The sequence below is a fragment of the Periplaneta americana genome, chromosome 6 (genome assembly GCF_040183065.1).
Source record: "Periplaneta americana isolate PAMFEO1 chromosome 6, P.americana_PAMFEO1_priV1, whole genome shotgun sequence".
Lineage (NCBI taxonomy): Eukaryota > Metazoa > Arthropoda > Insecta > Blattodea > Blattidae > Periplaneta > Periplaneta americana.
This window is the reverse complement of record NC_091122.1, coordinates 3,105,923-3,121,205: the sequence shown is the minus strand read 5'-3', so window position 1 is coordinate 3,121,205 and position 15,283 is coordinate 3,105,923. Positions and strand designations below refer to the sequence as shown.

At 34.2% G+C, this 15,283-nt stretch overlaps 1 protein-coding gene across 5 annotated transcripts in view; it reads right to left on the bottom strand.

The window, feature by feature from the left end:
* The window catches only part of rut (adenylate cyclase rutabaga), a 681,419-nt gene that overhangs the window by 326,362 nt on the left and 339,774 nt on the right, over positions 1-15,283 (bottom strand). The window lies entirely within an intron of this gene.

Genomic DNA, 15,283 nt, shown 5'->3' with positions numbered 1-15,283 from the left:
GTTACAACGAACTTAATTTATATTCCAATTTTCATCGAAATCGGTTCAGCCATTATCGCGTGAAAAGGTAACAAACATACAGACAGACAGACATACAAACAAAAATTTCAAAAAAGCGATTTTCGGTTTCAGGGTGGTTAATTATATATGTTAGGACCAATTATTTTTGGAAAATCGAAAATTACCAGAAAAATTTCGGCTACAGATTTATTATTAGTGTAGATAAATGTTTAATTTCACGCCATCCATTAACATCAGAAACATAGGAAAAGTTATTCTGTTACACCCTGTAGATAAACGGTCAAGATACATCAAGAGTGGCATAAGTAATTCATCTGTGCAGAGCTATGGCGTGAATTCATACGACATACATTATATTCCACCCTACCTCATAAGCATTTTTAAACGAGAGTGGATGAGCATGCCATTTGCATGACACTGTTTATTATATTGAGTGTCCTGAAATGCCATAAAATTCAAACGCACCAATGTTTTCATTTTGTAAACAGTTTCGTAGCTTTTTTTTTTATCGCCTCGTCAAAGAGCAATAAATTTTATTGTCCTGTCGGACTGTCAAAGGCACGACCATGTTTACCCCACCACACTTGCATTTGTTACGGGACAGGGGTGTACTCTCACATACCTAAAAGAATAATACTATAGCTACACACATCTCGCTGCATTTTCAAGACTTTGGTTGTTTAACTACGACATATCAACTTATTTATAGCCTTACTCCGATTTTGTGTTCATTTCGGATTAGGTTGCTGACCAAAAGGAACAAAATTGTAACAGTTTTTGTACGATTTTTAGTCCTAACTAAATATCTTTCACATATTTCACTTCCTCCTGCTGTTAATACAACAATCATCAAGAATTACCAGCAATTATGGCAAAGTAAGCTTTTTAATACAAAAAGGAGCATCTTCTGCGCACCTCTGCAAAAAAGAAATGAGGAAGAGACTAGTGAAGTGCTTTGTGTGGAGTGTGGTATTGTATGGGACAGAAACATGGACATTACGACGAAGTAAAGAGAAGCGAATAGAAGCATTTGAAATGTGGATATGGAGAAGAATGGAGCGTGTGAAATGGACAGACAGAATAAGAAATGAAGCTGTGTTGGAAAGAGTAGGTGGAGAAAGAATGATGCTGAAACTTATCAGGAAGAGGAAAAGGAATTGGCTGGGTCACTGGCTGAGAAGAAACTGCCTACTGAAGGATGCACTGGAAGGAATGGTGAACGGGAGAAGAGTTCGGGGCAGAAGAAGATATCAGATGATAGACAGAAAAATATGTGGATCATATGCAGAGACTAAGAGGAAGACAGAAAATAAGAAAAGATTGGAGAATGCTGGGTTTGTAGTGAAACACCTGTTCTTGGGCACAAAAAGAATGACTGAATGAATAAATGAATGAAAGTTTACGAGGCTCGATACAATCTTAAGCCTACAATGAAAATTACCACGTAATTGTCTCAGAACACCAGCCATACAGGGTGAATATGAAAAATAAGAACAAACTTCAGAAAGTCATTTATGAGAGGAAAAGCAATAAAAAAAATATTTCAACATGTGTCCAGAAATGCATGTGTTCTATGATAGCAGGGCAGTACTATTCATATCATTACATTCTCCAAAGAGCACACATCAGGTTCAGAATTAATGTTTGGGCTGGGATTAAATAGCGACCACTACTTGGAGCAGTCGCTCTTCCATAATGACCACGTATCTACGACTTCTGCAAGACACTCTGCCTCTTTTGATAAAATATGTGATATTGGCTCACGAAAGGTCACGTGCTGATGCATGATAGAGTGCCTCTCCACTTCCGTGTTGACGTTCATCAGCATCTCAATATCTTTCCCGGCTGATAGATCGGACGAGGTCGTCCTGTTACATGGCCCTCCCGGTCACCGGACTTAAACCCACTAGACTTTTACCTATGGAAAGTACCCGACAAGTATTGTGTATTCTGAGCCAGTTCATGATGTGCAGATTCTTGAACAACGTGTCAATGCAGTCTATGGATTCTAAGGACTTGTGTCACTAGCACAATATTGAATTCGATGTACTCCGCAATCGTATGACGAAGTAAAATCAATTTTTAGCGTTGACGAATGACAAAAACTGTAAGCCATTTCAACATGGTACGTAGATATAAATTTAACTTTATATTGCATAACTCTCTTCAGTACGGTACAGCAATCCAATCCCGCAACAAATTTTCGCGGTAATGTAACCCAGGACTCTTACACTGAATATTCGTCACTTACAAACCCGATAAATACCTCAAAAGGATGACGTGACGCCACAAAAAATTGTAAAAGCATAGTGCGCACCTAGTGCCCTGCATTTTCCTTACCCCTGTTTCTCGTATCCATGGCAACAAATCGTAAAAATTAGGAGATTTCACTTCACTTAACAATCCGTTCCTTCAAAACATAAAAGGGTTAAGGCTTGCAGGAATAAAAAATATGAACAAAGAAAGATAATGTACGTAACGACATAGATCATCCATTACTGTATCACCACCAGTGTCAAAATGCCGGACGGATTTTGTTCATATTCAGTATCTACGAGTCAATTTATCAGGGAATGATGTACATGAAATATAATAATTTTAGTACTAGTCTGTCTGTGTACAGCGATTTCTACTAAACTATTGGACGGATTTTGTTCATATTCAGTATCTACGAGTCAATTTATCAGGGAATGACGTACATGAAATATAATAATTTTAGTACTAGTCTGTGTACAGCGATTTCTACTAAACTATTGGACGGATTTTGTTCATATTCAGTATCTACGAGTCAATTTATCAGGGAATGATGTACATGAAATATAATAATTTTAGTACTAGTCTGTCTGTGTACAGCGATTTCTACTAAACTATTGGACGGATTTTGTTCGTATTCAGTGTCTACGAGTCAATTTATCAGGGAATGATGTACATGAAATATAATAATTTTAGTACTAGTCTGTCTGTCTACAGCGATATCTACTAAACTATTGGACGGATTTTGTTCATATTCAGTATCTACTAGTCAATTTATCAAGGGATTATGTACATGAAATATAATAATTTTAGTACTAGTCTATCTGTGTACAGCGATATCTACTAAACTATTGGACGGATTTTGTTCATATTCAGTATCTACTAGTCAATTTATCAGGGAATGATGTACATGAAATATAATAATTTTAGTACTAGTCTGTCTGTGTACAGCGATTTCTACTAAACTATTGGACGGATTTTGTTCATATTCAGTATCTACTAGTCAATTTATCAGGGAATGATGTACATGAAATATAATAATTTTAGTACTAGTCTATCTGTGTACAGCGATATCTACTAAATTATTGGACGGATTTTGTTCATATTCAGTATCTACTAGTCAATTTATCAGGGAATGATGTACATGAGATATAATAATTTTAGTACTAGTCTGTCTGTGTACAGCGATTTCTACTAAACTATTGGACGGATTTTGTTCATATTCAGTATCTACTAGTCAATTTATCAGGGAATGATGTACATGAAATATAATAATTTTAGTACTAGTCTGTTTGTGTACAGCGATTTCTACTAAACTATTGGACGGATTTTGTTCATATTCAGTATCTACTAGTCAATTTATCAGGGAATGATGTACATGAAATATAATAATTTTAGTACTAGTCTGTCTGTGTACAGCGATTTCTACTAAACTATTGGACGGATTTTGTTCATATTCAGTATCTACTAGTCAATTTATCAGGGAATGATGTACATGAAATATAATAATTTTAGTACTAGTCTGTCTGTGTACAGCGATTTCTACTAAACTATTGGACGGATTTTGTTCATATTCAGTATCTACGAGTCAATTTATCAGGGAATGATGTACATGAAATATAATAATTTTAGTACTAGTCTGTCTGTGTACAGCGATTTCTACTAAACTATTGGACGGATTTTGTTCGTATTCAGTGTCTACGAGTCAATTTATCAGGGAATGATGTACATGAAATATAATAATTTTAGTACTAGTCTGTCTGTCTACAGCGATATCTACTAAACTATTGGACGGATTTTGTTCATATTCAGTATCTACTAGTCAATTTATCAAGGGATTATGTACATGAAATATAATAATTTTAGTACTAGTCTATCTGTGTACAGCGATATCTACTAAACTATTGGACGGATTTTGTTCATATTCAGTATCTACTAGTCAATTTATCAGGGAATGATGTACATGAAATATAATAATTTTAGTACTAGTCTGTCTGTGTACAGCGATTTCTACTAAACTATTGGACGGATTTTGTTCATATTCAGTATCTACTAGTCAATTTATCAGGGAATGATGTACATGAAATATAATAATTTTAGTACTAGTCTATCTGTGTACAGCGATATCTACTAAATTATTGGACGGATTTTGTTCATATTCAGTATCTACTAGTCAATTTATCAGGGAATGATGTACATGAGATATAATAATTTTAGTACTAGTCTGTCTGTGTACAGCGATTTCTACTAAACTATTGGACGGATTTTGTTCATATTCAGTATCTACTAGTCAATTTATCAGGGAATGATGTACATGAAATATAATAATTTTAGTACTAGTCTGTTTGTGTACAGCGATTTCTACTAAACTATTGGACGGATTTTGTTCATATTCAGTATCTACTAGTCAATTTATCAGGGAATGATGTACATGAAATATAATAATTTTAGTACTAGTCTGTCTGTGTACAGCGATTTCTACTAAACTATTGGACGGATTTTGTTCATATTCAGTATCTACTAGTCAATTTATCAGGGAATGATGTACATGAAATATAATAATTTTAGTACTAGTCTGTCTGTGTACAGCGATTTCTACTAAACTATTGGACGGATTTTGTTCATATTCAGTATCTACTAGTCAATTTATCAGGGAATGATGTACATGAAATATAATAATTTTAGTACTAGTCTGTTTGTGTACAGCGATTTCTACTAAACTATTGGACGGATTTTGTTCATATTCAGTATCTACTAGTCAATTTATCAGGGAATGATGTACATGAAATATAATAATTTTAGTACTAGTCTGTCTGTGTACAGCGATTTCTACTAAACTATTGGACGGATTTTGTTCATATTCAGTATCTACTAGTCAATTTATCACGGAATGATGTACATGAAATATAATAATTTTATTACTAGTCTGTCTGTGTACAGCGATTTCTACTAAACTATTGGACGGATTTTGTTCATATTCAGTATCTATGAGTCAATTTATCAGGGAATGATGTGCATGAAATATAATAATTTTATTACTAGTCTGTCTATGTACAGCGATTTCTACTAAACTATTGGACGGATTTTGTTCATATTCAGTATCTACTAGTCAATTTATCAGGGAATGATGTACATGAAATATAATAATTTTAGTACTAGTCTGTCTGTGTACAGCGATTTCTACTAAACTATTGGACGGATTTTGTTCATATTCAGTATCTACGAGTCAATTTATCAGGGAATGATGTACATGAAATATAATAATTTTAGTACTAGTCTGTCTGTGTACAGCGATTTCTACTAAACTATTGGACGGATTTTGTTCATATTCAGTATCTACGAGTCAATTTATCAGGGAATGATGTACATGAAATATAATAATTTTAGTGCTAGTCTGTCTGTGTACAGCGATTTGTTCTAAACTAAAGATGTTCTTGCTACATAAATGTGTTATTTTCTTTCAATCGATATTTTTTTAGTCACGACACTGAGTAGCCTACCTTATTTCCTGCGTAATAATAATAATAATAATAATAATAATAATAATAATAATAATAATAAATTAATAATATTCTTATCGTAAGTTTAGGTAGGCCAACGAAACTATGGATAGGGGCCAGTTATATTAAGACAGCTAAGGTTGTTTTTATGACAATCAAATGTAAAATTGCTATACATTTATTTAATTCTTTAAAGCGAAGAACGTGGTGGAATTTACAATACACTAAAAAACAAGAGACGGCGAATTTAGTAAAATCAATAACACTAGCAAATTCCACGAGTCAATTTTATATACCTTCTGCAATACAATCTGTCAATTTTTCTTGTTGCCAGGAGACGGTAACAGAAGAACTCTATTAAATCTGACAAAACAACATCGATAATAGATTTCTGGATTGAAAGTCACTCAATAAGGCGTAGTAAATTGAACCTAAGGGACAAAAGACTTAAGCCGGTGTTGAACTGAATCCAATTGCACAGAAATGTTTGTTATGTCGAAAGAATTAGCCCCCACGTAAACTATTTGTCTGGTGCAATGGCGGACGGGCTGCCTACCCACTCGGGGCGATCAATAGGGGTTCCCCTACCAGTCTGTCGAATCACGTGATTCCATGCCTAATCTCCCATTCCTCATCCAGACTGTACCAGTCACGGAACACAGGGAAGGATCTGGAACATGTTGCAGAGGATCTTCAACTGAATTAACGGTGACTGAACCTGGAATGCTTCAGTTCTATTCCAGTTGAGGAAATTGGAAATTTCTTCAATACAAAATGAACATAAAGGAAGGATTACGATAGGAAATCTGTTACGGGATTTCGAAAGAAATAAAAGTTCGTCCCTTTTCTCATATCCATTGCATAGCGGTTGTATTTGTGACATATCTGTAGTCAGTGATTTTTTCTTAAATATTTTGACAACTGTGTTCATATGTTTTATCTGCGAGTATATTTATCAGAAAATGGTGTACCGTACATGGAATTATAAAAATTTACAGTAAAACAAAGAATTTTTTTAATTACCGGTACTTTCTTACATAAAACAGAATTTCAAATTAAAATGTCTTAGGCAGTATGTCTGAAAAAAGACTCTTTCAAAGAAATTATTCAAAATTTCAGGAACTATACACCCCATCGGAAGCAAATTACAAAAAATCATACTCACATAGATCGACTGAGATCTTAAATAAATGATTTCAAGACGATATTTTAGACGTTCGAAAAAATACATTAGATCCCAGAAACTCAAATATGTGCCTTGTAAGATGTACTTTTCTTTAACTGCTCAAGAAAATAACAATGGAACTATTAATTCTATACTACACTGCTTTTAGCTTTAGACATTTCAATCTTTGCGGACGATATAGTACTTCTAGCCAAAGCATAAGATGGATTACAGAACTCAGTGGGATCAATTACAGGGTGTGTCAAGAATAATAAATGCTACAGTTAGTTTTAAATATTTTTGTACACACTTCCTAAAAGAATTAGAAAATATATTTACACAAAAAACTTAAAACACTACTTCGAATACAAAAAACATATATATGAATAAAGGGTTGTCTTTTATTTTTACGGAATTACTTCGTATTTGTGGACCTAGAAAAGGCTTTCGACAGAGTGGATTGGAATAAACTAGTGGGGATCCTAAAGAAAATAGGTTTGAATTGGAAAGAGAAGAGACTGTTCAGTAATCTTTGTTGAAACAACGAGTCAAAGTCAGGATAGGAGAAGAAATGTCAGAAGGAAGTGAAATAGGTAGAGGAGTACGTCAAAGATGTCTTTTATCACCTACCATCTTCAACATCTAATTGGAGGATTAGTGAAGAACTGTTTTCAGAAAATGGGAGGGGTGATAGTAGGAGAAAGAAGAATAAATTGCATATGGCGTTGTTAGCAAAGAGGAGATGATACTAAGGGATATGCTTCTGGAGCTAAATGACAGCTGTGAGCAGTATGGGATGAAGATAAATGCAAACAAGACGAAGACCATGGTCATAGGAAGAAAAGTAAAGAAGGTAAACTTGCGAATTCTAAATGAGGCAGTAGAGCAAGTGGACAGCTTCAAATACTTGGGGTGTACTATAAGCAGTAACATGAGCTGCTGCCAGGAAGTCAAAAGGAGGATAGCAATGGACAAGGAAGCTTTTAATAGAAAAAGGAGCATCTTCTGCGGACCTCTGGAGAAAGAACTAAGGAAGAGACTAGTAAAGTGCTTTGTATGGAGTGTGGTATTGTATGGGGTAGAAACATGGACATTACGACGAAGTGAAGAGAAGCGAATAGAAGCATTTGAAATGTGGATATGGAGAAGAATGGAGCGTGTGAAATGGACAGACAGAATAAGAAATGAAGCTGTGTTGGAAAGAGTGGGTGAAGAAAGAATGATGCTGAAACTGATCAGGAAGAGGAAAAGGAATTGGTTGGGTCACTGGCTGAGAAGAAACTGCCTACTGAAGGATGCACTGGAAGGAATGGTGAACGGGAGAAGAGTTCGGGGCAGAAGAAGATATCAGATGATAGACGACATTAAGATATATGGATCATATGAGGAGACAAAGAGGAAGGCAGAAAAGACGGAAGATTGAAGAATGCTGGGTTTGCAGTGAAATACCTGTCCATGGGCAGAACACTTATAACACTTATGTACACTCTGCGTGGGTCAATGCTGGTGGTAGAGGAATGAGCAGTGAATGGGAGTGGGTCGATTCCGAGCGTGATACATGGTTTTTAATCACATCAATACAACACACCTACCTTTGTTATCGTTGGTAACATACATACATACAATCACAAATGTGTGAATGAACTACAGTATACAAACGTCAGTACAAATAACTGAGGCAGATAAGCGGCAGAAATTATGTTCGTTACAACCAAATCGTTAGGTCGGACTTCGTTTCCAATTGAGTATTGTGTACCGTTATCAGCCTGAACATCTGTGGTAACGATAGCAAAGAATTAGCCTACTCGCAAATCACGGCTCTAACAGCTAACGGCTGCATTTCACAGCTGTCAGTACCCAGCAACTAATGCATAATGTCTCCCTTTACAAAATTACTTCAGACTGTTTCAAAACATATTTTCAGTTCCTTAATAAATAGCATTATTTATTTATTTATTTATTTACTTGTTTATTTACTTATTTATTTATTTTCTAATTTATTTACTTATTTATTTTATTTATTAGTCATTTATTTAGTTATTTATTTATTTACTTACGTATTCATTTACTCATTTATTATTTACTTATTTATTTATTTACTTATTTATTTATTTACTTATTTATTTATTTCCTTATTTATTTATTTATTTATTTATTTACTGATTCATATATTTATTTACTTATTTATTTATTTACTTATTTATTCACTTATTCATTTATTTCCTTATTTATTTATTTACTTATTTACTTCTTTATTTATTTACTTATTTATTTATTTACTTATTTATTTATTCACTTATTCATTTATTAACTTATTTATTTATTTACTTATTTATTTATTTACTTATTTATTTAGTTATTTACTTATTTATTTACTTACGTATTTATTTACTTACGTATTCATTTACTCATTTATTTATTTACTTATTTATTTATTTATTTATTTACTTATTTATTTATTTATTTATTTATTTATTTATTTATTTATTTATTTCCTTATTTATTTATTTACTTATTTACTTCTTTATTTATTTACTTACTTATTTATTTACTTATTTACTTCTCTATTTATTTACTTATTTATTTATTTACTTATTTATTTATTCACTTATTCATTTATTAACTTATTTATTTATTTATTTATTTATTTACTTATTTACTTATTTATTTACTTATTTATTTACTTATTTATTAGCGGCCGTGTAGCTTAGTTGGTAGAGCAGCCGGCTACGGACTGGAAGGTCCGGGGTTCGATCCCAGGTGGTTACAGGATTTTTTCTCGTTGCCAAACTCTCAGAAAGGCCCCGAGGTTCACTCAGCCTCCTATAAAATTGAGTACCGGGTCTTTCCCGGGGGTAAAAGGCGGTCAGAGCGTGGTGCCGACCACACCACCTCATTCTAGTGCCGAGGTCATGGAAAGCATGGGGCTCTACCTCCATGCCCCCCCAAGTGCCTTCATGGCATGTTACGGGGATACCTTTACCTTTTTACCTTTTTACTTATTTATTTATTTACTTATTTATTTATTTACTTACTCATTTATTTATTTACTTATTTATGTATTTATTTATTTACTTATTTATGTATTTATTTATTTACTTATTCGTTTGTTTGTTCATTCATTAATTCATTCATTCAGTTATATTCATTTATTCATTCATTCAGTTATAGGCCTATTTATTTATTCATTCATTCATTCATTTACTTAGCACCTCAGGTTTTCAACTGATTACTGCCCTCCATTTCAACAAACACATTCTGATACTGTATCAGTATACTTGTACATGCTTCACATTGATGCCAAATTTTCACAAAACATGTCTTCACAAATATGTAATAGCTACCACAAAAGAATCCCATATTACTGATATTATAGAGTATTTTTTTTATTATTTTTGTAGCACGTATGGGCAAATCCAGAAATGTATGTAGAGTGTTAGTTGGAAGGACGGAGGGAAAAGGAATTTTGGGGAGGCCGAGACGTAGATGGGAGGATAATATTAAAATATATTTAAGAGAGGTGGGATATGATGATAGATACTGGATTAATCTTGTTCAGGATAGGGACCGATGGCGGGCTTATGTGAGGGCGGCAATGAACCTTCGGGTTCCTTAAAAGCCAGTAAGTAAGTAAGTAAGTAAGTATTACTATTATTATTTTTAGTGAACTGTTCGAAGACAGGTTTGAACCTCACAAGCGACACAAGTGAGACACCACTCATGAGGCAACTAAGCCAGGAGTCAATGGAGTAGGGTGGCCACTTCCATTATTATTATTATTATTATTATTATTATTATTATTATTATTATTATTATTATTATTATTATTATTATGTATGCATGCATGTGTATATTTATAACTATGTCTACATGTTGTTATATTATGTCTACAAATGTACATATTTTAGCGAAATGTCTTAATATGATCTACAAGTTCAACATGTCTATTCATGTTAAATTCTCCGGGTATTTCGATTATAATTTCAAGCCTTCAATCAAATTAATGTTTATTCACCGTATGTATCTATATGTTATGTCTCTACATACGTAAGTATGTATGTATGTATGTATGTATGTATGTATGTATGTATGTATGTATGTATGTGTGTGTGTGTATATTAGCGAAGTATCATAATATTATCTATAAGTGCAACATGCTATTCATGTTAAATTCTCTATGTTTTTCGACTGTAATTTCAAGGTATTAATCTAATTAATTTATATATGTCACATTCTTACAAGTGTATATTTATTGTATGGTAGTCTGTAGGTTTCAATTTGTTATGATTAGTTTAAAATATAACCCTAATATACTATATGTAAAATAGGGTTTATAAATATGGAATAAATACTACTATTATTATTATTATTATTATCATTATTATTACAAAGAGATCCAATCCAATGTTACATTCTGCGAGATTGGACACCCTGTTACAAACTGTGAGTCTGAGGTCAATAAAGGCTAGAAGGCTCTCTTTCTTGAGACATTCCAAGTATTTAAGGACTTCTCTATAAACAGTCGGGATATCGATTCTCGAAAGATCCTGATGAATGTATTTGAACAATGGACAGAGCAATAGTTCTGATCCCATATATATCAGATTGGTCATCCCCATGTTATGAAATGCCAACATATAAATATAACAACCACTACGATCTCCACTATCAAAAATGAATTTTTGGCAACGACCGCTAGATGGAAGTACTGCTGCCAGCTATTACTCAATGCAATACCACAGTCTAATAGATACAGTCACGCAACTCATACGTATAAAATATGCCAACATTTGACAGCTGGCGCCACAGTAGCCCTCTAGCGGCAGGCAAGTTAAAAGTGTGCACACGACATATGATTACACATCAAAAAACGGGTTTTGCGTAATTTATTTTATATCTTTATGCTATACAATAAGTGTATATGGTTCTTACTAATTCTACTTTAGAATCCTGGAAGAATTTCACACGCAGCTAATCTACAAGTTTCAGAAGCTGGGAATAAACGTAATTCTTTCTGCTCCTTACAACTGAATCATGGCCCTGATCACGTATCATGGTTTGAAATAATATAATTGTTCGTACGTGGTCGGTTAATTCAATTCATTCCTAAATATATTTATAAACCAATGGAACTCTATATTTCCTGTGAGAAGAGTCAAAATTGTAGGACATATCTCGTAGGGTACATCGTGTGGTGAACTCCTCTCCCTATTTCCTGAGAAATTAACTATTTTCCATACCGCAAATTGGGGTAAACTCGGCCGCTGAGGTAAACTTAAAAATAAAAAAGGGGAAGATTTAAACCTTAATTTGACATTGATTTATGAAGTTCATTATTTTTCATTTTTTTATTATTATTTTGAGTCGCTAATAGTGCTGATATTATAGTTTAAATTTTTATGGAAAGTTTACCGCATTTTACATTACATTTCCAGTTTTCACACATAAGCTTTATTTTAACTTACCCTACCTATATAATACGTAATTTACATGCACTTACTGTTAATATGACGTAGGTGAGAACAAATGAATACACAACTTTGTTGAAAAAATTGTAACTTCAATTAACTCAGAAAATGTAGGCCTAATTTTATTTTCAGAGCAGAAGTGGTGTAAGTCAAAAATGGGTATTGAGGGTTAAAGTAAACATTCTGTAAAATACAGCGCAAAGTAGCAGTTAATATTGAATTCATTTAAACTATTAGTAGTCAGTGAATAGCAAGAAGGATATATTAATTGCTACTTTGCGCTGTATTTTACAGAATTTTTACTTTAAACCTCGTTACCTAATTTTGACTTATACCACTTCTGCTCTGAACGGCTCAAATAATCACTGGTAATGTAGAATCAACACCAATAACAGTCATGCAAATTATTACAGAAAAGATTGCTTTTTATATTAAATTTAAAAAGGCTCTTTTATTTCTTGAGAACTTAATACGTCTGCCACATGAATCTACACCAACACATCAGAAATTTATCGACACAGTCTGGATTTATTCAAGAAGTGAATACTTTGCAAAAGGATTATAATACGCCATGAATTCTTGAAAAAATTAACACCATAATCCCTACTTGAATGCAATATAACATTCAACTTTTGAAAAATATAAAGAAAAAAACACGAATACAAAAATTATGGAATTACTTGCATTAAAAACTGTAGATACATTATCCAAAATCGGAATGGTTACACATTTACACATGATCTCTGCAAAACAATAATATACTGTAACAGGTATTTACTTTGTTTTTATTTAAACTCTCGTTCCTGACATACAAACAGGTAACTGATAACTAATAAATGTTTTATAGAACACAATACGTAGGCTACCTACAACGTGGATTATAGGTTATGACTGAGTTATGGTTTTCTCTTGGTCTTTAGGGAATCTGAAGAACGACAAATTCGGAGATTTAAACTTGTTGTTACTGCAATTATCGTCATTGCACACATTTTCTTTATTCCGACGCATGATTAAAATGTTATTATAACATCTCGCATACCTTCAAAGCACGTGCTGGCTGTATCACCCCTATGACCAGTGCCTTGCCTGCCGCTTGAGCGCTAGTGTCTTGAATGTTGGCAAAAAGAGTGTTGAAGTTGCGCGACTGTATATATTAGACTGTGGCAATACCATCAGGGTTATAACCTGACTTCTTTTGCTGTCACTAGATGGCAGCACAGTGAAATTAATAAAAGTTGTTGCCTTGAAAGTGCATTAGGTTACTCAATCTATTATATGTGACCAGGAGCAATAGGTAGTGGAAGAGTTAATTTCCCTCCAACTGCATCTCTGTAGCCATATAATCACCTCTTTGAACACATAACGCAAACTCTTTGATCATACAGCACAACCAGCGGGTGAGATAGCAAACAACACGTAGACTAAACAACTCAACTCAGTGACGTAATCACTGCTTGATTTGAGTCGCGGAGCAAAAACAACGAATCTGAGAGAAACAACTGCCAACACCTGAAAGTAATTTAGTAAAGCCACACTAATGAAGCTTTAATACCGCCGGGCTATGAACTCGTGACCCATTCTGTGTAATCTATATTAAAACTTATGTAATTGCATCGTGTAGAAACCGCCAGCGGGAGTATTCAGTGCAGTCCCTGAACAGATACAACACGCAATGCATTAACTACGGTTTAATATCGCAGTCGGCATATGCTAATACTACCTAACTTTGTTATCTATTAGCTCACACAAATATCTGTACACACAGCTTGTAGCAGCACAAAGCTATGATCCCAGCTCTGCAGTAAAACTAGCCAATATTAATTCAATCTTATACAGGACTGGAGAACATACAGGGTTAGTTAAAAGTCCCGCACCGCCTAAATAACTTTTGAAGCATAAGGTTCAGTGATCAGAAACTTGGTATGTGGGGATAACCATATGCTAAGAACTCAATAATGGTATTACCGAGTTATTTCTACTTCCGGTTTAACCGGAAGTAACTCCAACTCTCTTATTTTAAATGGAACACCCAATATACAGGGTGTCCACCATGAACCTGACACATTTGAAATTGCTGTATAATTCATACTGCTTGGGGTAAAAACAAAAGAATGCATGCAATATCAAGAGTAACTCACCAAGTTTTATTAAAAAAATCAGTACACCTCAACATGAGATACTCTCGTTGCACGAAGAACATCTAGCCTGAATTCAATTTCCTGCCAGGTCTTCTGAAGCATCTCGGGCGTAACGGAATTGACGGCATCTCTTATGCGGCCTGTATACACTTTGTTCTTGACATTTCCCCACACGAAAAAGTCTAGAGGGGTAATATCCGGTGATCGAGGTGGCCATCTTGTCGGTCCATCACGCCCAATCCAGCGACCTGGAAATTGTGTGTCGAGAAATTCTCGAACGATCAGGCTCCAATGTGGTGGGGGCGCCGTCCTGTTGAAAGATGACGTTCGGCTGCAAATGCATTAACTGAGGCACAACACGTCGAGGTAGGTATTGCGCGTAACTGTTTGTTGTGCAAAGAAAAAGGGACCGATGATCAAATTGTGCATCAATCCGCACCACACATTTAATTTCGGGCTGTCACGAATGTGTTCCACAATGCAGCGTGGGTTTTCTGACCCCCAAATACGAGCATTATGTGTGTTGACTTTGCCCGATAAATGAAAAGTGGCCTCATCAGAAAAAGCAATGCGAGTTAAAAATGTTGGGTCTTCATCAATGTGCTGTAACATGTCGATAGCAAATGCCTGCCTCTTATTAAAATCATCTGGTTTCAGTTCATGAACCAACTGCAATTTGTATGCATGAAACCCAAGAGAGCGGTGCAGTGTCTTATGTGCCGTGGACTTCGGCATCTG